We start from the raw sequence: 25,108 nt of genomic DNA on the forward strand, positions 1-25,108 counted from the left end.
AGAGAGTGCCTCTCTCTGAAGCAGAGGGGAAGATTGTGTTAGGGTTCCTACCCATTAACACAACCCACACTGTGTGTGCAGGTATGTCCTGGCCCTGGCTGTGTTACCTTGGGACTGGGCTTGGAGAACTGGCACGAGAAAATGATGCTGTTCTGTCAGTAAGAGACTATCCTTTGTCTCTGATCCAGGAGTCTGTGTCTTCTGCCAGCATCCATGACATTGTGGCAGGCTGACTTCTTAGTTTGTGAATAGGGTAACGTCTCAAACCCTTCAACTTTCTTGCCATTTGGTACAATATAAGTCATTATACAAATGTAAGATACTACTACTACTACTACTACTATTGTTATTATTAATTCAGTTGAAATTTTATTCTGTGTATTTAAGAATTTCTCTCCCCCAAAATATTCCAAGATATTAACAGCAGTTTAAAGCAAAGATAGGCATTATTGGATCTGGTCTTATTGATTTCAAGATAGATTGTTTCAATTAATCAGATCAAATATACAACTATTATACTTAATAATGAAATTATTAAAAGTAAATTATAACTTTATCTCAATGCATAATTTAATTGCTTAGTTCTATTGAAAATTGATTTCTTAAAACGGTATAAGCATATTTGAACTAAAAATGTGTGTGGATAAGAACTTTTCTTCTAGAACAATGATCCATACTTTTAAGGAGTATAAACTTTATTTTGGTGTGATGGTGAGGTTGGATTTATTTTATAACAGATTTATTTAAGTAGAATACACATACCATGCAATTCATCCATTTAAAATGCACAGTTCAATGGTTTTTAGTCTAAGAAACATGTAACTTGATGTGACAAGAAAGATGTAATAAAACATGCCAAATTCCAAATTTCTCTTTCTTCTACCCTAACTTAGTCCATGTACTTTTTTTTTTTTTTTACTTCTTGAACTTTCCTTAACCTTTTGTAAGTATTCCAGGAGAGAGGCACCCTTGCAAGCCATAGAATTTTAAGTTGGCAGATAATTGCAAAGAGATATACAGTGCACACTAATGAAAACATTAGCACTTAGGCAGTGCTTTAAGAACATTAACCAATTAATTCGCACAGCACCCCCTGTGAAGTAGTAAGTAGCATTATCTCCACTTTCACAGTAAGAAAATGTGCAGACAGGAGCTAGTTGACTTACCTGAAATACTAAAGCTACTGAGATCTTTATAGAAGTTAAAACTGTCCTGTATTTAAACTTCTGAAACAGGCTCCATTCATGATAGAAATTTAATTGGGGATCCTTGAAAAAGGTATATTTTTAGGCTTTCTATCTTGTATATGTTCATATTATTTATTTTTCAAAGCATATTATTAAAATTCTTTTATTTAAAAAATGGTGCCACTGGTTTAACAAACATGTATTGAGCACCTCTATGTGCAGGTAATGTTCTAGGTACTGGACAGAAGAGGTAAAAGAGACACCATTCTCACCCATGAAAGATCTAGATGATTATCTGTAACTAGCAGGTAATTTCTAAATCCCCTAGTTGTGAATCAAAAAATCTGATTTTATTCTTAACTGTATTTTTATTTTAAAAGGTATGAATGCATATCCATAGTCAAAATAGCCAAACCATTCCCTAGGAATGAGCTGCCTTGTCAGCTTATCACTGTTTCTCCTACGGGTGAACTGTAACAGGTGTGTGCCAAAGAATGGTGCGTTTTGACAGAATAGGAGCTGGTCTAGCTTCAGTGCATTTGGTTTTCTCTTAAAATATCATCACTAGCAGCTCATATCCTTGACCTGATTTCGGCGCTTGATGAGGCATTTGGGTCAATTAGATGTGAGTGGACAAATTCAGTGAAAAAGCATACTAATAAAATTCGCTTGGGAAAGAGTCAGGGTATAGTCAAATGAAGCAGTTTTCTTATCCATGTGCTCTAAAAGGAAGGTTTGGGTTTGGAATACACACAAGGGTTAGATTTCTTTCTTTCTTAGTAAAAACTATCCTCTAAGTTAAGTCAGTATAGATACTACTAGAAAGGGAATTACAACCTCCAGTAAGAGATGTGCTTTAAAAAAGATTTCATGAGAAGTTCCTGAAAATGAGAAGCAAATAAGTGGAATTTTATATTTAAGGTGGCATAAAACCATTCACTTTCAAAATGTGACTTTATGGAATGAGATTTTTGACGAAAAGAAAGTAGACACTTTCTCTTTTTTCCTCTCTTCTTCTTCTTCTCCTTTTTGAAAAAATAAAATAAATTCTCCCCAGTATGGAAACATTTATTAGCCTGAACTACATTTGAAAAAACTTGTTAACCTTGGCATTTGACAATAACCTAGAAAAATACTTAAACTTGCTGAACACATGAGCAAAGATGACTCTTTCAAACAGAATAACTCTATTAAAGAAAGAGAAGGTTCAAAAGTGAAAGTAAAAAGTAGCTTTGGATTCTAAACTACTCTATAGGCACCATTAGCACCTACGCTCCTCTATAGAGTCAGAAGACAGACCACAAACACCTGAGTAACAAAAGGAGAGGAGTGACTGTATTCACTGGTCAAAAGTGTTGAGGTTATTTCTGAGTACAGGCAGAGTAAATCTGCTTAAAGCCAGAAAAGCTTGCTTAAAATACAACATACCCTAATCTAATTATTTTTTTTTAATTTACTTAAGAAAATTATCAATCCCAGAGCCTATATACAACAATGAAATAACGTAAGCTAAGGACACAAAACTATTCAAACTTTTTCTTTTCTAAGTAATATGTGTTTATTATGCAATATTTGGAAAATGCAAGGGAACATAAAGAGGAAAAAATACTCATTATCCTTTTATTTCCAAATATTATTAGTATTTTGGTGTACTTACTCCTAATAAGTATTTTTGTGAGTAGATTTTTTTTGTACATACTTGTTGAATTAGATGTGCAATTCTAGTACTCATTTTTCTTTTAATACTACATCTTAAATATTTCTCAAGTTATTTGTTATATCATTTTAAAAATAATTTTTATGATTAAAATGGTGTATAATGTTTATTGAGTCAATATGTAGTAATTTATTTAGCCTTCTTTGTTGGATGTTTACATAATTTTATTTTTTATTATAAATAATATTTGAATTGTGTTTAAAATTATTCCATATTTACAGTTTTTCCTTAGGGATTGATAACTAGAAGTATAATTAGTGAATAAGAAAAAAATGACAAAATTTAAAGCTCTTGATAAATATCATCAAATCACTTCCAAAAGCATGTGTAGTACTTTTTAAAGCTTATTTTCACATGTATTATCTAATTTGATGGCATGACAAACTCCAGTTAGGCAGGACAGATATCGCTATGCTCATTTGCTAGATGAGGAAATTGAGGTACATAATGTGCCAATGTATTAACCCAGGCTCACTCACCTGATCATTAACAGATAGGGACTATGGGAAATACAAAATGAATAAACTCAAAGTTGAGTTGAAGAGAGAGAGAGAGACACCAGTAACTATAAAAAAAATGACCTGGGAGAAGCTGCAAGAGGTCAGAAGGGCACTGAATAGGCACCCAGAGTGTGCTCAGGGCTCAGATTCATCCCAGCCAGGGCTATTGAAAACACCCTGGGGTGGTGTGGAGACAGAGGAGGAGATGGAGCGGGGAGGCAGGGTCTTCCAGACAGGCTAGGACATGGATGGGGAGACCGAAAGAGGTGATATTTTAAGAAGGATGTTTAGCTAAATAAACAATGACTTCTGTATTTTAAAAATAGACTTATCCTCTTCTTAGGCTCTATTAGAAAGCTTTTGCTAAAAATATTGTCTCATCCCAGCCTGTGGTTTATTAATTAACTCCTAAGCATGGTGCTCAAGTACTGGACTCATTTTGGGTACTGGGTGGCCAAACGCTCACGTTGTGAACCACTTACAGACTTCCTTGAGGCAAACGAAAGGCAGACCATCACCAGCACAGTGTGTGCTCACAGCAGCTCACGGCCTAACAAGTGCTGTCAGGCGGCACTGCATTTCAGCGGTTCGTTTTGCTGAAGGCAGATAATTTATGCTGCATCCCACAGCACAGTCAAGTACATAAAACCAGAGAGGAATGTTAATGGGAAATGTTACCAGTTCTTAAAGTGACAGAGTTGGGAATAGTTAGCTGATTTAATCAGATTGCAATATTATCAGATCATACAAAAATCTGAATGATATGCAGATAATAATGATAAATGTAAGAACTTCGCAAGAGTGAATAAATACGGAATATTTGATTTAAAACAGAGGGCAGTGTCTGGCACATAGTAGGCATTCAGAAACATTGACTGACTAGATGAATAGGTGTATTTATATTTTCTGATGTGCTTACTATACATTTTTAAATTGTGCATCTACTGAATTTTACTGAATTGGCAAAATTTTAAAATATGCAGCATGAATTTTATAAGGCTGATAAACCTTTAAGCAAATGAGTTTTGTTTTATTTTGCTAGAATTTTTGAGACGTTTGCCTCATTGCTTTTATGACTATGACTTAATTATAAGACACAACACATAAATATGGGAAGAATATTAATCATAGCTCCCAGAGACAATTCAAAATTTTCAATTACCTCAGATAAATTTTCTGCTCAGTTTAGTGAAAGCGTAATAATGAGCTCCAGATTGCATGGTAGGCCAATCTAAAAGTATTTTAATGCCCCGGGTAAATTGCTTCTTTCTAGGAAAGGCTGATAAATCTTTTTATTTTTATTTTTATTGATTTTTAGAGAGAGAGGAAGAGCGAAAGAGAAACATGGGTGTGAGAGCGGATCGTCCCCTACTGGAGATGGAGCCTATAACCCAGGCGTGTGCCCTGCCCAGCAATCAAACCTGCAACCTCTTGGTGCAAGGGATGATGGCCAGCAACTGAGCCACACTGGCCAGGGCAAGACCGATAAACCAGAAAAGAGAAAGTTACTTCTGATGACAGTAAGAATTGATTCCCAATAGAGAATATATTTTGCTTCTCTCCTCTGAAAGGTGGGCTTTAAATTAAATTAATAAACAGCCCTGATTATTTTTTTGCAGTGGAGGAAGCCATACTAGCCATCAATGATGAAGCACTTTCCATACGGCAGGGCTGTATGTCCTAAGGGCTGTACTAAGATATGCATCGTCTCATTTTATCTTCACTCCAACACCATGAGATGGGTACTATTACTATCACCCCATTTTACAAATGTAGAACAGAGGCATACGCTTATACGACTCGTCCAAGGTCACGGAGCTAGTGAGAGCAGGAGCTGGAATCCCAGCTGAGCTCCAATACTAGGGAGTCCCTGGGTCTTGCTGCCTTTCTCTGCAGATGTTCAACTTGTTATCTACAATAGCTCACAACACAAACACTTGAAACTTTTTTTCAGTTGCCAATGTGTGTGCAAGGCCTGTTCTTAGGTTTGATGCTACAGGGGTTATAGTTTTCACTGTCTTTCACTCTAACGTCCTATTCTCTACGCCAGGGGTGGGGAACCTTTTTCCTGCCAAGGGCCACTTGGATATTTATAACATCCTTCGCGGGCCATACAAAATTATCAGCTTAAAAATTAGCCCGCTATATTCAGTCAAACATTTAATGAACTCGCCCCTAATGCCTTGGACCAGATCACATGGTTCCAAGGGCCTTATAGGAACGTTCCCCACCCCTGCAGCCTTAGGAACTGAGGTAAGCAAGCAAACTTGCCTCTTCTAACAGCACCATAATGCTGGCCAACATGGAACTACTTGCTAGATGCCAGGCCCTTTCTAATTGCTTTAGAAACATTATCTTCTTTAATCATGGCAGCATCCTGAGGAAGGGCCTATGATGAGCCCCCGTTTCATGCATCAGGAAACTGAAGCTTAGCCACGTTAAGCAACTTACAAAGGAAAGCAATGCAAACTCGCACAGGCTAAGCACTGAGCAGAGGTGCTGGGAGGTGAGCCCCGGTAGGGTGACTGACAGTCGGCTTACCTAACTGCCTCGCTCTACTGACTTCCTAAATCATAAGCAGCGGGCCTGTCTCTGAGCAGGTTCAGACACCACCTCCCCTCCCTGGGAAGCGTGCCTCCTGCTGACATTCCCAGTCCAAGCGAGAAGCCCGCAAGAGGCAAACTCCCATAGAACATTGCTCTGAGCTCTATCAGGCCTCCACATGTTGGAATGTTCTATACAGATTTTTTTGTTTTCTCATGGCTAGAACATTGACAGCCTTCACAATCCCCCTGCGGGGGGACAAACTTTTCTTCTGACACGTGAGCCTCTCTCCCATTGCAGATGGAGGGTGTGGATTGCATCTGTCTTGGGGCAGTTTCTCTCTCTCTCACTTACCAGCTGAAATGCCCCAAGCACTTGCTTGCTTCTTTCATTCTCCCACGATTTCCCACAGGTTTTTTTTTAAGGTAAAACAGATCTTTCTGTTTCATGTAGCACCAGCTGTCTAGTTTGCTCTTCCCTCCTCCCCCTCCCCCCACCTTCACCTCCTACCACCAGTTGGAGCAAATGGAAGGGAATGCATTTGCTAAAATGGGATTGACCCATGCTGCCTACCCCTGTTGGCTCAGTGGGTACCCTCCGCAGGGGAGACAGTGTGAGTTTTTGTACTCTTGCTACTCTCCCTGGGAGGTCTTTTAAGGGTTGAGGACCTAGGGATGTTTTCCTATCAGGTCATCTTCCCCCCCCACCCCCCACCTAGGTTTGAACTTGCATTCCACTGCTAAGTCCGATAGCAGTACCTAATATCTGCTATGGAACTTGATAGTTTACAAACTTCTTTTATATCCATGCTCTTGTTTAACCCTTACAACCACCTGGTGGTGTTATTCATACATTTAGGGATGAGAAGAGTGGTTTGGAGACGTTAAGTCGGTTAACCCCGCTCAGGAAGCCCAAGATCTTTTGCCAGGGGATGCCCGGTCCTTTTTAGTCCACGATGTTACAGTAGCTTTTAAGTAGCATGATCATCCAGTTGAGCGAAACTCGGAGAGATGCTTTACACCATGGAAACTGTAGCGAAGAGCATTTTGGAATGTGGAGGTCAGCACCGCCAGGCTCTAGCAGGTGTTCAATAAATCGTTGAACTGAGCTAGTCAGACATTGTCACTAACTTGTAATATGCAGTTTGGCCTCACGCCCCCCTTCTAACCTCCTTTGCCTTTTTATTTAAAATCATCCCTGATGGTCTCAAGAGTTGCTATGAGGATCAAATAAGGTAACATATACCTTTACAGAGTGATTTAGAAAAGTAAGGAGTTAACTTTGTGTCCTTGTTCTGAATCTGAATTTCCCCACACTTTCTTTCCTTTATGAATATCTTTCTTTGGTATGATCTTATCTCAGAAACGCTGGGGGAGTGTTTTAGTGACTGATTATATCCTTTTATTAAAAAGAAAGGAGGTTGCCGAAACCGGTTTGGCTCAGTGGATAGAGCGTCGGTCTGCGGACTGAAAGGTCCCAGGTTTGATTCCGGTCAAGGGCATGTACATTGGTTGCGGGCACATCCCCGGTGGGGGGTGTGCAGGAGGCAGCTGGTCGATGTTCCTCTCTCATGGATGTTTCTAGCTCTCTATCCTTCTCCCTTCCTCTCTGTGGAAAATCAATAAAATATATTATTAAAAAAAAAAGAAAATAAAAGAAAGGAGGCCCTGTTGGCGTGGCTCAGTGGTTGAGTGTTGGACTATGAACCAGGAGGTCACAGTTGGATTCCCAGTCAGGGCACATGCCTGGATTGCGGGCTCGATCCCCAGCGTGGGTTGTGCAGGAGGCAGCCGATCAATGATTCTCTCTCATCATTATTGTTTCTCTCTCTCTCTCCCTCTAAAAAAAAAAAAAAAATCTTCCAAGAAAGAAGGAAGGAAAAAGGAGACAAAAGAACAAGGGTTGATGGGGAGGGTACGTATTAGGCCAGGGAGGCAGCTCTTCTAAAGAAAGGCAAACAGCAAGCAGGTCCAGTAGCAGACATTTCCACTGTTTTTACTGGAGTCAGGCGCAGGTCCTTTTGTGTATCGATGAGTCCTTGCAGTGACCTTATGAGATGGATCCCCTTCTGACCCCCTCTGTGCAGATGAGAAGCCAGGCACCGCGCAGTTTAATCGCGTGCCCTGGACAGACGGCCACCCAGTGGCAGAGCTGGCATTGGGGTTGGCTTTGCTCCAGGGCTCAGGCCATTGCACTTCACCCTCTGCCTTTGGAATCTGAAGTGCGGAAGGGGCAGTACCTCGGGTGTCTTTGAAAACATTGAAGAAAACGGTCAAGGAGAGCGTGTTCAACCCTACTCTAAGGTGAGTCCTCTTTAGAATACTCTCTGCTCACTCTTCAATCATGGATGAAAACCAACAAAAGGCCATAGGAGTAGTAGATAATATTTTGGAGGTCTTCCAGCCCATTCTTCACCCAGAACCAATCCTAGCTTCCTTCACAGGTACTTTTCTAAATTTTGTTTTTTAATTTCCTGATCATTTATTCTCTACCTCAGACTATAGATGCTTCTCGATTTATGATAGGATTACATATCCCAATGAACCCGTCGTAAGTTGAAAATATCGTTAAGTCAAAAATGCATTTAATACACCTAACATACTGAATATTACGGCTTAGCATGGCCTACCTTAAACGTGCTCAGAACACAATACACAAAAAACGCTGGCAACACATACACTGTAGAGCAGCGATTTTCAACTGGTGTGCCACAAGAATTTTTAAAACATGCAATTCCTGAGTATTTAGTTAGGGGCACTGACCTTTTTTCCTTTAGATTGTCCAAAAAAATCCCACAAAAATAAAAAACAAACAAAACAAAACGACAGCAGGGCTGGCCAGTGTGGTTCAGTTGGTTGGAGTGTTGTCCTGTGAACCGGAAGGTTGCAGGTTCGATCCCTGGTCAGGGCGCATATGGGAGGCAACTGGTTGATGTTTCTCTCTCTCTCTCTCTCTCCCTTCCTCTCTCTCTAAAATAAATAAATATATCCTTGGGTGAGGATTTTAAAAAGCTGCCCAGTGTGAACGAATCAAAAGCTTACCTTTTTTTTTTTTGTCAGATCGGCAAAAAATATAATTGTAGTAATTAGTTTATGTGTGCCATGAGATGAAAAGGTTGAAAACCTCTGCTGTAGAGTAGGAGTTGTTTACCCTGTGGTAACGCGCCTGACTAGGAGGGCGGCTTGCTGCCGCTGTCCAGCATCACGAGAGAGTGTGGTGCCACACGTCACTCGCTGTGGACAAGATCAATGTGAGTAGAGCTTTCCTACCGTCGTAAAGGTGAAAACATTCGGTCGAACCACTCTGAGTCAGGGACTGTCTGTACAGTGTCAATAGGCGGACTAAGAATGAGACTCTCATAGTATTTTTTTCTTTTAGCCCCTTTGCACTAAAGAAAGCCACTCTTGCTCTTTAACTTAAATTTTTGAATAGGCAGTATGTCACATAGTTTAAAAATAAGTAAAAAAAGTTTAAAAAGGTCTATCATGGAACTTGTTCTCTCACTCACCTGTCTTTCATCATGCCTAATTCCCACACCCCCAACCCCAGTAACCAGTGTTTGGTTTTTAATATATCTTTTCAGAATTTCTTTAGGAATATACAAGCAATCATAAATGGTTTTTCTTTTTCTTTAATGCAAAAGGTAATGCTATTCTGTGTTTTCCTTTTTCACTTAATATATCTTTGAAATCTCTCCATACCAATACATAGAGAACATTCTCAATGTCTTCTTCTTCCTTCCTTCCTTCCTTCCTTCCTTCCTTCCTTCCTTCCTTCCTTCCTTCCTTCCTTCCTCCCTCCCTCCCTCCCTCCCTCCCTCCCCCCTTCTTCCCTCCCTCCCTCCCTTCCCTCCTTCTTTCATTTTCCTTTGCATAGTAATTCATTTATGGAGTATCATAACTTATTTAATTAGCCCACTACAGATGGACATTTGAGTTGTTTCAGTCTTTTCAAAGCTGCCTTAGTGAGGGGTGTGTGGGGCAAAGGTAAAACTAGGACAAGAAGCAACATCTAGAAAATCTCCAGAGAAGAAGCGTGACCTGGGAGGCAGGGATGAAAACACGTTGGCTGCCCTGTGACAGAGCACATCTGGAATGCCGGAGGCTTGCACTTTGACTACACCTGTCCTAGTTGGAGAAAGGAAAACAATTTATTCTTGTGAAGCTTCAATACACCTGAGCTTGGTTTGCTGCAGAGTCTCAGGGTGAGGAAAGATTGACAGCTGGTGTATGAGCTGCCCAAAGGTAAACTCCTGGAATAAAGAAATTGATAGCATGATAGATAGAGGTGAGATAAGGACTATTATCCACAGGTAAAGTTCTTTCAACAGGCTGCTACCAACTCTCATATATAACTTGCAATAGAAAAAAAATAGTTCAACAGCTCTATTCTTAAACCTTTAAGAAAGCTCTGGCATCTTATCAAAGAGCAGGAGAGAAGATTTATCATTGTACCTTGGACACATGTCAAATAAAAAACCTCAGTAAAGGGTAAAGCATTTAATAGAAAGGACATATCTTAAATATATAATATTTAGCAGTTTACTAAATGCTTGTGTTGATGACAACATCAAGAAGCAGGTTAATCTCCTGTTTTCTCAAGTTAATAACCATACATGTGTGATTTTATGTCATAGTTTTAATATGGATCTGTTTTTATCTGTTAATAAATAGGAACAGATTATCACTATACTTAAAAATGAAATATATAAAAGATACAAATGTATAGTTTATGTGTTACACAAACATTGTTTTGTGATTGATAATGAAATGAAATATACTTTTAAACTTGTTATTGTTCAAAAGAATTTCCTGGTTTGCATGGTTAAGGAAGGAAGAAAACTTGCTGACTCTGATAATTTCCCCCATATATTCCCATGAACTTATTAACTCTCTCTCTCTCTCTCTCTCTTTTAACTTTTTTGTCATTTTGAATGTCTTAGATATAAATAGCTTGTCCGTGGCTGCGAATAGCATAGCACTTTCCTTACAGGCAGAATTTGTGCATATGGTAATGTAGAAAAAAGGCAGTTTAGCTCCCTAGTATAAATTGCCATGACTACCGTGGATCTGCTTTGTGGAATTAGAGACAGATAAGATTGAAATGATTATGAAATCACTAGTTCAGCCTTATTGAATTAGGTTTACCTGAAAGGATTTAAAAATTGAGGTTATCACTTAGCCTAATTGGAGAATAGTTATCAAGGACCCGATAAAATCTCATGGAAGTCTTTGTTTAGTGTGGAAAAACCGCTACAAGGATGATGAGCTAAAAGAACCACAGACTGGGGCATTATAAATGTATGGATTTATAATGTTTGAGCTTTCTAAAAACTAAAGACCAAGAGACGAGACTGCAAATCACGGATATGGAGTAATCTTAGCGCAGAACCCACGCTGCCTTTAGAGATCACTGTCATGTTTCCTTCAGCTTCAAAAACAAATGGGCAGAATGTGATCTGCTGTCTTCCTGCCACAGGCAGCAACAGGAAACGCAGACCTTTTACAGCTTTAGGCCTCCAAAGAGAAAGAAGGGAAAATAACAGAACGTTAATGGTTAACGTGGCCTTAACATTTGAATATTGTCCTTTTCTGAGCCTTCTTTTTTTCTAACCAAGCACCAGTAATCCATTTTAAAAAATCAGACTTTTATGGGAAAGGTAGTGAAGAAAGATAATTGGGTAACAATTGTTTAAAAAATATATAAAATGTTTTCTTGCCTGTGAAAATCCATAGGTAACCAATTTGTATTATACAAAGTTTTATTTCAAAAATGCTTTGAAATGAGCTTCTAGTGTATATATAAGTATAGGTGTATTCCCTTTGTTGTTATGTGTCTCTGAATTGACCTGCCACCTGTCTTGGCACAGGACACATCAAATTGCTTGGACTATAGCCAAAAGGCTTCCATCCTGAGTTAGCCATTTTCTTGCCTCGAAGAGAAATATTTGTGGTTTCGTTTACATCTTTTTTCCCCCCGTGAATCAAAACAAAAAATTGTCTCACCATTGATGTCTCTATCTCCCTCCTCTTACTTCCTCTCTGAAATCAATAAAAATATATTTAAAAAAAACACATAAAAAACACACACAAAAAAATTTGAACTCAAAAGTCCTTTTAAGTGGTAGGCCTCTTTAAAATGAGTATGGTTGTCATGACATTATATGTACTATACTAACACAGATCATACATACACCCATGTATGTAATTCCCAAAAGCCAAATCTGAAATAATGTGTCCCGCCAGATTTTGTTTGGAATTATCAACTGTAAACCTCTTTCCAGTCCCTGGATGTGCTGAGCCCTCCTAGAGGGGCACAGTGTCACTGCTCCTGTTATTGATGCTGATGGCAGAGCCTTCTAATTCTAACCCCTGCTGAGTCTTTAGAAATCCTGGTAGATTGTTAACATGGTGAGCAGGAGTTCATGAACTCTGCTCCGTATAAATGCAAAATCCCCAGGACTTTGCTATGGGATTGGCATAAAAAGATTTCTCTTCATATTTTAATAGTTTACATTTTAAAAGGATAAGTTTATAGAAGCTTGTCGGGTTTTAATATTATAGTTTCCATTAGATAAATAGTGTATTTTCAAACATAACATGCTTAGAAAATTGTTATAAAGCTCATTTTTTAGCAATATGCTCATAACCCTCTCCCCAGTCATTTAAAAATAAATAGCAAATGTTTTCCTAAATGCTAATGGTGCAATTTAGAAATATTTAGTTATTTACATAAAAGAAATGTACGGTAGCAATGCAGTGAAAATCAGTCATTTGGAAATGATTAGAACCTATAGTCGTTAAAGGGTGTATTTATCACTCATGTAAAATTAAGGACATATCTAAAGGAACAATCACTACATTAGATTTACAGTTAAGATACCCAGTTGTATATGTTGTGGTTGTAAATCTAGTGTATTTTTCCAGAGGGTATTCGAGTATAGAGGCTAGAAAAATTTCCCAGTGGCCACTTTAACTTTTCTCTGCTTGCCGGAAATGACCTCAGCTAAATAAAGAAGGGAGAAAATGAGAGGTAGAGAGGTAAAGAGAGAGAGAGGTAGAGGGAGAGAGAGAGAGAGAGAGAGAGAGAGAGAGAGAGAGAGAGAGAGAGAGGAAATTGGAGAAAGAAAAACTAACATGAGAAACTCAGTTTTTAATTTTTAATGCAAATTTCCAACCAACTAGATACCACTTACCTGTATATTAATTTATTCAGTGCTTTTCAGTATCTACTGAAAACAGAGCACTGTGGGAAGGTTCGGTTTAGTCCTCAACTTTGTAACCATGGAATTGGGTCTCTTTGTCTACGTGGGAAAAGTACACTGAGTCATCAAAGGAGTGGCCATCTATCCCTCTTTCCCTCCCCCTCTCCCTCTGTCTCCTACCCTCTCTCAACCCCTCTTTTAGGCTGAAGGAAATATGCTGATCTTATTCCAGCTGTGGGCTGACACCCAGGCTGACTCCATGGGCCTGAGGGCTCTCTCCGGGAAAGGACAGCACGTTCTGGGGGGTCCTGCGGTTCTTTTCTGTGTGGAAAGCTGGTTCTCTTGATATCCATTAGCCTTTACTGAAGGTTTAGTGAACAGCTGGGGACACCAAAAGGAGGAAGAGCTGATACCTGTCTTTCAGGAGCTCACAATCTTCGAATCACTTGTCCAGGGAGAGAAATGGATAAACCAGGACTTGCAGTGCACCTTGAAAAGCGCCCTGGTAGAGGACCAAAGATGCCACAGTAGATGACATTTCTTGGGCAGTGAGGGAAAGCTTTCCAGAAGAGTGACATTTGAGCTGAATATTAAAGAAGGTGGAGGGCTCACCAGGCAGGAACAGCTTTGCATATAGAGGGACTAGAACATGTACAGGCGAAAAACAAGGATCATGTGTTTGGGGAGTGGCAAGCAGCTTGGTGTGGCTGAACTGCAGGGCTTGAAATAAGGGTTGTGGGATGTTGTAGGGGGAATTGCAAGAGATGGGGATGTTAAAGAAGACTGAAGTAAGATTATGAAGACCTTTGGATTTTTATTTTTGGAAGCAGAGAGGGTCCATCAGAAGTTAAGGTTATTAAAAGGGAAAGTATTAGATTTATATTTTAGAAAGTTTTCTTGGATACAAAAATTGTCCAGAAAAGATACCAGAAACAGAGAGGTTATTTAGGAGGCCAGGTGGGAGGTGATGAGAGCTTATCTAAAACAGTGGCAGTGGGATCGGAAGAAGAGTGTAGATTGGAGAGAGATTCATGAAGTAGAGCCAACAGTGCCTGGTGATAGGATGGACTTGGGAGCTGAAGAAGAAACAATCAAGAATGACCTAGGAGCTGCTTTTAGTTTGGGAACTGGTAGATAGGTGTGGATGGTGGGAAGAGTTTTAGGAAGAATGGAGAGAGCCATTTTTTTTTTTAATTTCAGAGAGGGAGGGAGGGAGAGAGAGAGAGAGAGAGAGAGAGAGAGAGAGAGAAGGAAGCACCAATATGAGAGAGATACATTGATCAGTTGCCTCCTGCACTTGCCCTGAGTTGAATCCACAACCTAAGCATGTATGTGCCCTGATCAAGAATCAAACCCACAACCTTCTCGTGCATGGATGACTTTCCTACAGACTGAGCCACACTGGCCAGGGCTGATTGGGAGTTTTAGAAGAGAGAATGGGTTTAAAGATGTGTATTTGGGAGTTGTCATTATTTAAGTGGCAAGAGAAGCTATAGAAATAAGTGAAATTGTTCAGATAGTGCTTCTGGAGTGAGAGCTCTAAGGAGTGAACTCTGGACTCTGACCAGGGAGGGTGCAGCAGGAGGAATAGAATAAAGATGTGCCCAGCAGCCAGGGGCTGAGGAACTCCAGGAAGGAGGGAGCGGGCAGCAGTGCTGCCCACAATAGGCTACCTGCCCAAATGCTTTTCTCCAGCTGGTCTCTTGGAGGCTAGGAAGAGAGAGAACCTGCTTCCCCTTGAGTAGATGTTTCCTTCTCTATCCTTCTTCCTCTTCCTCTCTCCTACCCCTTTACTCTTTTTTGTTTTGTTGTTTATTGTGATTGCTTTCTGAATGAGTTTGGAGTGCCTTCTCTGACACTATCCCACCACCTTTGCCACACACACACACACACACACATACACACACACACACACACACACACACACGCACACACACACGCTCCACAGTACTTGTATTTCTGGTTCAAAACTAACGCTGGATTTGAGCTATGATTCATTTCACCTTGAACACAGAACTTACTATCTATGGATGCAGTTCACACTTCTCTGCTCTTGAAACTTGCTTTTAATAAAGCAGCGCTCCCTCCCCCACGCCCTCCCCGAGCCCAGGTCTCACCACTACAAAGGAGGGGATACACGGCCTGTCCCAGGAGCTGGGCTGAGGTCTGTCCAGGGCCTTGGAGCCTCTGCCTGCTTCTGTAACATTGCTTGAGAGGGGATCCAAGTATAAAACTCTCTGGTTAAGAGGAGCCAGGCCTTCTTTTCTAATTCCCAGATTCTCTGAAACTTCCTGTTATGAAAATTGTTCTCCATCAGATCAACAGGAAACTTAAGTCTTTTGGGATTCAGACAACCATGAAGCCATCAGCCCTTTGACTGAACATCCTATTTACGCTAGGGATTGGGAAAATTTTCTATCCAAGGTTACTGACCCACAGAAAGTGAATGATGAAGTAAAGTATCCAAAGTCTTAGCAGATGTGAACAAAAGTTAAAAAAGAGGAATATAGATAAAAAGAGTAAAAGAAGGAGAGGAAGATGCTAACACATTTTAATCACCCACTATGAGCCAGATACTTGCTGTGTATTTTATGTTATCTGATTTCATCCTTACAACTCCATGAGGTATCATTCCATCCATCTTATAGATGCAGAAACTGAAGTTTAGAGATATTAGGTAAATTATCAAAACCACACACAATACATGATGGACTAGATTTAAACCCTGACACCGTTTCCAAAGCCCATGTTCTCACTAGTGAAAAGATAAGGTGACAAAATGACTAAAAGGAAAGATATAAAAATGAACGAGAAACGCCTGACCTGTGGGTCTCAGTGGTTGAGTGTCAACCTATGAACCAAGAGGTCACAGTTCAATTCTCTGTCAGGGCACTTGCCCAGGTTGTGGGCTCGACCCCCAATGTGGGGCATGCAGGAGGCAGCCGATCAATGATTCTCTCTCATCACTGATGTTTCTAGCTCTCTATCCCTCTCCTTTCTTCTCTGAAATCAATAAAAAGGTATTATTTAAAAAAGAAGGATGAGAAGGGAAGAGCAGTATTTCTCCCCTTCCCAGCTTGTATTTTTGGCAGCTCCAGTTGCCAGGCTTTCAATCTTTTCCTTCCTTCTTGTCAGCCGTCAGAATCTTCCCTTTTCATGGCCCAAGAATCCCTACCAATCTGCCCAGTATCTTCTTTTACTGGTTCAGGCTGGAATTTACCTTAGCCTGCACCTCCTCACCCTCTGCTGACTCAGAGGCTTGTGCACATGCCTGACAGAGAATCCCCCCAGGAAGGGCCAGGGCAAGCGTCTTGCCACAGGAACACACATTCCTGCTGTTTGCACAGCTGTATTTGTTGCTCTTAGTGGTAGAGAAGGGAGGCTCAAAAGACACTTGTTTTTAGAAAACTTTTCATGGTCTAGCTAGAAGAAATTAAACTGAGGGCCAGAGGTTTCCCATTGCTTTTTCTAGAGGCCACGATTCTTTTCTTCTTGCAATCTCTCTTGTCAATGAGGAAGCGTTATAGCAACCACCATAGAAATGTTACCAGTTTATTTTTGAGATCTGCCTGAAGGTAGTTTCTCCCTAAAGAAATCATTGTTTCTCTCTTTCTAAACCATATTTAAGTTCTCTTTCTAAAAGGAGCATTTGTGACTTTTCCTCGCCCAGAACTAGGTCATTGTATTCAGCGACCACATTTCTCACCGGTGTCGAACCATCCTCTTCCTTCGGTCTCCCCGCAACAAGTCTGGGACTGTTTTTCAATTTAAAGCAACTGTTGGTAGAAATCCTGCCATGAAGGAAAATATTGTGAGTCATTACCCTTTGGGCCAGGTCCAACCCTCAGAAAACACAGGCAGTAGTACTTGTGCAAGAAGTAATTTGCCCCGTGATAGTAATAAATCTGTTATTCGTATGTCATAAACATAAATGGCTAAATGAATTCCAAAGTCTTGCTTGAAATGAGTTAAATGGATTTCCCTGTGTATCCATAACTAATTTAGCGACTATTCGCCGAACTATTTTTACTTAGATCCCAATTACTAGTGAGTAAGCTTTATTTAAGGACTAAAACAGGGAAGTGATACTTATTTATAGTCTATGTAGGGCCTCATCAATATTTGTTTGTGTTGCTTACCCACTCATGCCTTTTGGGGCAGAGGTGGTGATACCTTACCTTAGGTAACCCAAGGGACAGGCTGAGTGATTAATAGTGAAAATATTGGATTATTTAGTAAAGGAATGTTAATGTTGCAATGACTAGAACATTATTGGTGTCCTTGTGTGATGTTTCTGCAAAGGTTCTTTCCAGCTAGGTGACCAGTTTACGTGCTGTCTCCAAACTAAATGGATCCCAAATCAGATTCTGTGAAGTATAAACCACATTAAAAATTATATTTGGACTAAAGTCCATTCTTTCCACAGGAATTACAATTTTGATCAAATCAATGCTGAACGATATTACTTTTTCTTTCTTGGTATGGTGTGTCTAGAAATGGTTTGTGACAGAAAGTCTTTTTATAGCTTTGCTTTCAACATGCATTTACCTTTTAATGATACATTCTCTGCCAGTAAAAATGTAATTGTAGCGCACAGAAAATCAACCCATTTTAAGCTTTCTGAGTATATTTAAACTGTCAACAGTGTGCTATCTGACATACAACATTGCTGTTTCCGCCTTTAATGGCTAAGTTGTTTTCTAAAGACAGTCTAATGACACAAGACTCCTAAATCCTGTCGGACAATGTGAACTATGAATGACCTGAGTGGACAGGGATGCTTTGGCCATCTGTCATTGATAGCCATATTGATCTGGAGATGGTGGCTGAGGGCACTGTGTTACTGAGGGTATGGAATTTGCTGAGGTGATGATAACCATCACTGATACCTTTGTGATGGGCTGGATTTCTCATTGTCTCTTCCCCATCTAGGGAACCCCAGGGAAGTCAGCAACCTGGTTTTGAAAGTACACTTTTAGGTCAAAAGGGTACATCAGTCCCCATACATTATTCTCCTAGGTCATCCTGTAGCATGTTTAAGTACAAAAAAGAGCTGTTTTTTTTAGTTTTTATTTGGATAAAATTTAAAACATACAGGAATTTATATCCTTCACTGAGATTCATGAATTGTTAATATTTTGGCTTATTGCCTTTATCTATTGAACCATCCCAAATAAAGTTTCAGATATCATGACAGTTCAATCCAATATACTTTAGCAAACACTTTCAAAAAGTAAGGAAATTTTTCTACCTATCCACAGTATCATTATTATACCTAAGACAATTAGCAATAATTCTCAAATATCATCCAAAAACCTATCCATATTCAAATTTCTCTATTTGTTCCCAATATGCCTATAGTTTTTTTTTTTTGTTTTGTTATATTTGCATGCAGAGTCTATTTCTGAGTTTGCTCCTTGAGTTCTAGTCTTTCATTTTATAATAGAATCATATAATATGGTGTCAAGCAAAAAAGGACCTGAGAAGACAATTGGTCTAACCAACTTTCTTATTTTATTATTATTACTAGTGCCCCAGTGCATGGATTCCTGCACATTGAAAGGAAATTAATTAGAAGGTGGCCGGCAGGGCAGGACTGGGCGAGACAGGCCGGACACACCCTGGAGCCAACCTCCCGCGGTCCCTCCCCAGCCGGCCACACCTGGGGTGGTGGCAGGACTTGAAGGGTGTCTGTGGAGTGAGTGGGGTCCCTCCGGCAGGTGGGGTCCCTGGGCCTGGCCTGCGGGGATCAGCCGATTCGGCTCTCCGACATCCCCTGAGTGGTCCCAGATTGCGAGAGGGTAGTTCTCGGGTGACGCACCCTGGAATTGGTGATGCACCCGGAACCAGAGAGGAGGGAGCCCTGGAATTGGTTCTGGGTGCATCACTGGAGAACGGCAGCTGCCAAGTCACTAGAGCTCAGCAGCTCCTGCATTGAGCATTTGCTCCCTGGTGGTCAGCGTGCATCATACCTACCGGCAGGTCGGATGGTCACTTAGCCTTTTATAGATATAGATTTTTAAAATCCTCACCCAAGGATACTTTTCCATTGATTTTTCAGGGAGAGTGGGAGGGCGAGGGAAAGACAGAAAGAAACATCAATGTGAGAGAAACACATCGATTGATTGCCTCCTGCACGAGCCCCAACCAGGACCAAGGCCAGGGAGGAGCCTGCAACCAAGGTACATGCCCTTGACCAGAATCAAACCCAGGACCTGTTGGTTCACAGGCTGGTGCTCTATCCACTGAGCCAAACTGGCTAGGGGTGACTTTCTTATTTTAGAGAAAGATTGCTGAGGCCCAAATTTCAGTGACTTGCAAACCTACAGAGTTAAGACTATAATCCAGTTTTCCTGATTGCTAAACTAGTGGTTTTTCTACTTCACCATGTAGCTTCTTCATAGTGTTTCATATTCAGAGGCAGCTGAGTCTTACGGTAAATGAGATACCCTTTGGTGCCTCAAATGTGTAAAAGTTTGTTTAGAATAGTACTTCAAACTGAGAATGAGCATGCCCCCTGGCCTAAAGTGAGGGCAGAGCACTTTGTCACTTCAAGTAAAGATGTAGTACAGCCCTAGCTGGTTTGGCTCAATGGATAGAGCGTCAGCCTGTGAACCAACAGGTCCTGGATTTGATTCTGGTCAAGGGCATGTACCTTGGTTGCAGGCTCCTCTCTGGCCTTGGCCCTGGTTGGGGCTCGTGCAGGAGGCAATCAATCGATGTGTTTCTCTCACATTGATGTTTCTTTCTGTCTTTTCCTCTCTCTTCCACTCTCCCTAAAAAATCAATGGAAAAATATCCTTGGGTGAAGATTAACAAAAAACAAAAAAAGAAAGAAAGAAAGGTACATACACACAAAAAACGTTGTAGTTCACTTGTAGTAGTGCTGTCTTTATTTTCTAAATGTGTATATGATTTCAAACTTTTTAGAGGGATAGCCTGGCTTTAAGAATGGTTACTTACTTACCTGTAAGAATGGTTTAGCCCAGTGGTCGGCAAACTGCGGCTTGCGAGCCACATGCGGCTCTTTGGCCCCTGGAGTGTGGCTCTTCCACAAAATACCATGGCCTGGGCGAGTCTATTTTGAAGAAGTGGTGTTAGAAGAAGTTTAAGTTTAAAAAATTTGGCTCTCAAAAGAAATTTCAATCGTTGTACTGTTGATATTTGGCTCTGTTGACTAATGAGTTTGCCAACCACGGGTTTAGCCCTAGCTGGTTTGGCACAGTGGATAGAGCTTTGACCCCAGACTGAAGGGTCCTGGGTTCCATTCCAGTCAAGGGCACATACTCAGTTGCAGGCTCAGTCACTGGCTCTAGTTGGGGCAACCAATTGATGTGTCTCTCTCACATTGATGTTTCTCTCTGTCTCTCCCTTTCCCTTTCACTCTCTCTAAAAATCAGTGGAAATCCTTGGGCAAGGATTAACAAAAACAAACAAACAAAAAATGGTTTACACAACCTTCACTCTTGTGCAACACTCATTGTTACATGAATCAAGCAATTTATAAATGAATTTAGTTAATCAGAATTCTCTCCCTCTCTCTCCCTCCCTCCCTCCCTCCCTCCCTCCCTCCCTCCCTCCCTCCCTCCCTCCCTCCCTTCCTCCCTCCCTCTCATAGAGGTGTGAACTACCAGTGATTCTGTTTTTCTTGGAGAGTCAGGGAAGACAGTGCCATTGATCTGACATTTTAGCTGTGTCTTGAAATCAACACTTTGCCAGGGATATGTGGGGAAGTGTTCCAGGCAGAGGAAACAGCACGTGAAAAGGCATGGAGGCATGTTTTGCTCAGAAAAGAGGGAATCCTTTGATATTAAGACCGTCAGTTGGTTTGGGGCACCCTTGGAGTTTGAGCCTGTTCTGGATGGGGTAGTGCATGGCTGCCACAAAGACTACCTTTTCTCACCACATCATCCTGCCCAGCGTTCTTCCTTGCACTCTCACTTGGTTCTCTGTTCAGACGGGGTCTTGGCAACTCTTACTAACTTAGCCTCTTGACATGCCTTCACCTCAATGTCAGTTGGATTCTATTTAGATCCATCTTCACTGTCTAAACCCTTTGCACTCAATTGACCACAGTGATTTTCATGTAGTATGGGTAGGCCATAGAAGTAATCTAAATAGAATTTTTTCAACAATTACTAATAGTTCTCAAAAAATATGCCCAGTAACATTATTAACAAATTTCAGTGTTCTTACATGTTGCCATATGGTGTAGTGGTTAAGGGAATTGGAATCAGACAGACTTTGGTTTGAAACTTGGTTATGTACTAGATTTATGACCTTGTTTGGGAAACATTTAAAAACTATGAGTCTGTTTCTTCAAGTAAAGCATTCAGTTTAGTGACCAGCATCTCTCTCTCTCTCTCTCTCTCTGAAAAGAGGCTTTTTTAGATTATTCTGATCAGACCCAAGTGAGACACTGAAGAAAGAGAAAAGCTACACAATATGGTATTCATTTGCACTTGGGCTGTTCTCTGAATGATTTCTGAAGACATTTTCCTGTCTTTTCTGATTTTTCAGTTGAATTGTGAACATTTCAAGGTTGGGGACTGTTTTTCTTCTGTTTTGTTTTTTTCCCCCTTCTTTTTTCTCGGTATAGCAATTAGGATTAACTGTACAAAGGAGGGAGCCATATAAATATTTTTGATTAGCTGATATCCTGGACTTCCCAGGGCATCCTGGATGTGTTTTTGACCTTTGCTCTCCCGCTAGAGCCGCCTAGTCCAGATTTAATCTGATGGCAGTGATTAATAGTGAAAATATTGGATTATTTAGTAAAGGGATGTTAATATTTCAATGACTAGAAAATTGCTGGTGTCCTCTCGAAATGTTATTGAAAAAGTTCTGAGAATTCAATTGCATTAGAATTCAACTATGTGCAAGTCCTGAGGCTTTGGAGTATGACATTTAGATATGTTTGTGTGTGGTGTTTATGTATATATGCATGTATATATGCACATACATAAATATACACATTTTATGTATACATAAATACCTTATGTATGTGTGTATATACACACATATGTACATGTACTTAGAATTTCCTACATATGTTTAATGAGTTCAGCATTGGTGTTAGGGAGAACATGCTTACAAATTTGTCTTTTACTTAAGCCATGGAAGTAGGACTTTGTATTGATTAAAATGGCAGTCATTTTCCTGTTTAGTAAGATATGTCAAAAGTTCCACAGTTATGTCTCTTACTGTAATATTAAGTACCCAAATTGAATATTTTCCTCAATTAAATAATCTTCTTTATTTCTATAGGTATTTAAAATTTACAAATTGCTTTGATATCCATTTTCTGGCCTAGGTTCTAAATATATGCTGGTAAATCAACAAATGAGTACCATCAACTCCTCAAATCAGACCTATATAGTAGACACAATGAGCATTAATATTGAATATCATTATTTCCAATAGCACATGAGAGCTATTAAGTTTAACCATCTTACCCAGAGTCATAGAACTAATAAATAGAACAGTCGGGATGCAGCTTAGGTCTACTACTGTCACTGATTACAGAAAGACATTTCAAAAACTCTACTATTGAGGGAAAAATCATATTACTACAATTAATTATCCTGTTTTCATACCAGATAATTGATGCTTCTAATTATGGCTTATTTGTTTCTCTCTTCTGTGTGATAAGTTTTTGACTAAACTTAGTCTTAACTGTAAGATAGTTCATGTCCCATGAAATATTATAAAAATAGAACAGAGCTATTGATCAAATCCAATGCCTACAAAGTAATGCATTCAGTATGTATTATATCTATTAGGCAGATAGATTAGTATACATTCTATCTTCTTGGCTTATACCTGTCTCTCATACTTCACTGAAATTACCAGTGAAACTCTGATTAATAAAATTGGTTTAGAACCAAAATTCAATAAAAACAAAGTTAATTACGTGTTTGTAAGAGAATAAGCATACAGTTAGATCAATATGCAAATTGTGACCTTCAGTGGTCTTTCTGTCTTCTTGTAAGCCCTTAGTCTTGCAAAGATTAATTTACTACCTAGAACTTCATTTTATGAAGCCACTAGGAGTCAGATTACTAGATTTTTAATTGTTTACATATCAGTGATAGGTATGTATATCTGTATCTCAATCTCTATATCTTTGTAGGGGAGCCCTGTTCTAAAGCAGAAATAGTGCAGAGAGCAATCCAGAAAATTAAGTTCACATCAACATTTTCTAGGCACCATTTTTGGGAAGCACAAACTTAAGTAAGACATTTTCTGGCCCTTAAAGCGTTTACAATTTAGTAGAAGAGATAGTAGTCCCTTTCACAAATAACTAAAATACAAGTTAGCGTTTGCTTGTTTTTAAATAAAGACACAAACAAAGGCAATAGGATGGAAAACAGATGGAGAGATTTATTACATGCTTGGGAAGGCTTCATGGAAGAGATGGTATTTGATCAGATCTTGTGTTAAGAGTTTCATTGGAGGGAGTGGGAAGGCAAAGCTAGGTAGAAGAAATAACAAAAGCAAAGGCACAGAGGACGTAGTGTAAACATAACTGGGGAACAGTGAGTAGCACCTTCCATCAGACTATCCAAATAGAGGGTGAAACAACATCTGGCCCTGCCCCTTCATATCCTGACATGGTATGTGTTGGCACAGTGGGTGGGAGATGTATTCCTGAAAGTCATTCTTATTTTGGGAGCAGCTGGTAATAACTTCCTCCTACATGGATGTGAATGCAAATCACTTAGGCCAAACTAAATTTATCAGCAACTTCGCTTCCCCTGGGATCTCAAAACGTGTGTAGCTTCTCTGAGATACCTTCACACGAAAATGAATGTGATGAAAGGAAAGTCAGTGTGGAAAGAGACAGTGGTCTTACCTTACTGAGGATTAAGTATCTTATTTTTGCAAATTTTACAAAAAAAAACAACAACACATTGCCAGAAGCTTAACTTCTTTAGTTTTGTGGTAAATTAGCTTGTTCACGACCCTGCTGCTAACCCCCTTTCTACACATGCATGAAGTGCTTTTGCCAGAAGTGCTCCTTAAACACCTGCTACTAGGGAAGAGCAGACTTCTCAGCGGTTGCTGGAGACCCTACACTGTACAAAGCGGTTAGCATGGCGATGTGCAGGAGTAAGCAGGCAGTGAACTCTCAGCACACTGTTTGCACTCAAGCTCCTGAACGCTCAGTTTGAACCAGTGTAGAAAACGACTTATTCATAGGCTTCGTAAGACTGGGCTGCCTGAGAGGAAACGGTGGGGACTGATTCTGCTCTTCCTATTGCATGTTGTCTGCTCTTCGGCCGTCTGAAAAGCTGCGCTAGCTGGTTTCATTCCCAGATAATTGGAGATCCTTTTTCTCGGCTCCCTTCCTCAGTTTGGTTTTCTCTATTACTTTCCTTTTAAGCAAATGAAAACTTACATTTTGTAGGTTAAGATCCCAAGGTCATTTTTCTTTCAATGCCAATTGTGTCTGTAAAATGGAATAAAGAACTTCTGTCTTCAGGGCTGTGAACTGAGACCCTTTGTGTTATGGAGAAATGTTGCTTTTTGAAAGAGACAAGTTATTTCTGTGAACTCCCTGCTCACTGGCCAAGGCAGACTTCCCACTAGTGTCCATTTAGCCCCCTTTGGCTTACAGGGTCATTCTACACCCTTGCATCTGTAGGCATCCCATGACTTATTTTTTTAAAAATATATTTTATTGATTTTTTACAGAGAGGAAGGGAGAGGGATAGAGAGCCAGAAACATCGATGAGAGAGAAACATCGACCAGCTGCCCCCTGCACACCCCCCACTGGGGATGTGCCCGCAACCAATGTACATGCCCTTGATCGGAATAGAACCCGGGACCCTTCAGTCTGCAGACTGACGCTCTATCCACTGAGCCAAACCGGTTTTGGCATTTTTTTATTTTTACTTTATTTTTGTTTTTTTTATTTTTCATCCCATGACTTATGCTAACTGATCTGGGACA

This window comes from Cnephaeus nilssonii (assembly GCF_951640355.1).
Source record: "Cnephaeus nilssonii genome assembly, chromosome: 12".
NCBI classification, from domain to species: domain Eukaryota; kingdom Metazoa; phylum Chordata; class Mammalia; order Chiroptera; family Vespertilionidae; genus Cnephaeus; species Cnephaeus nilssonii.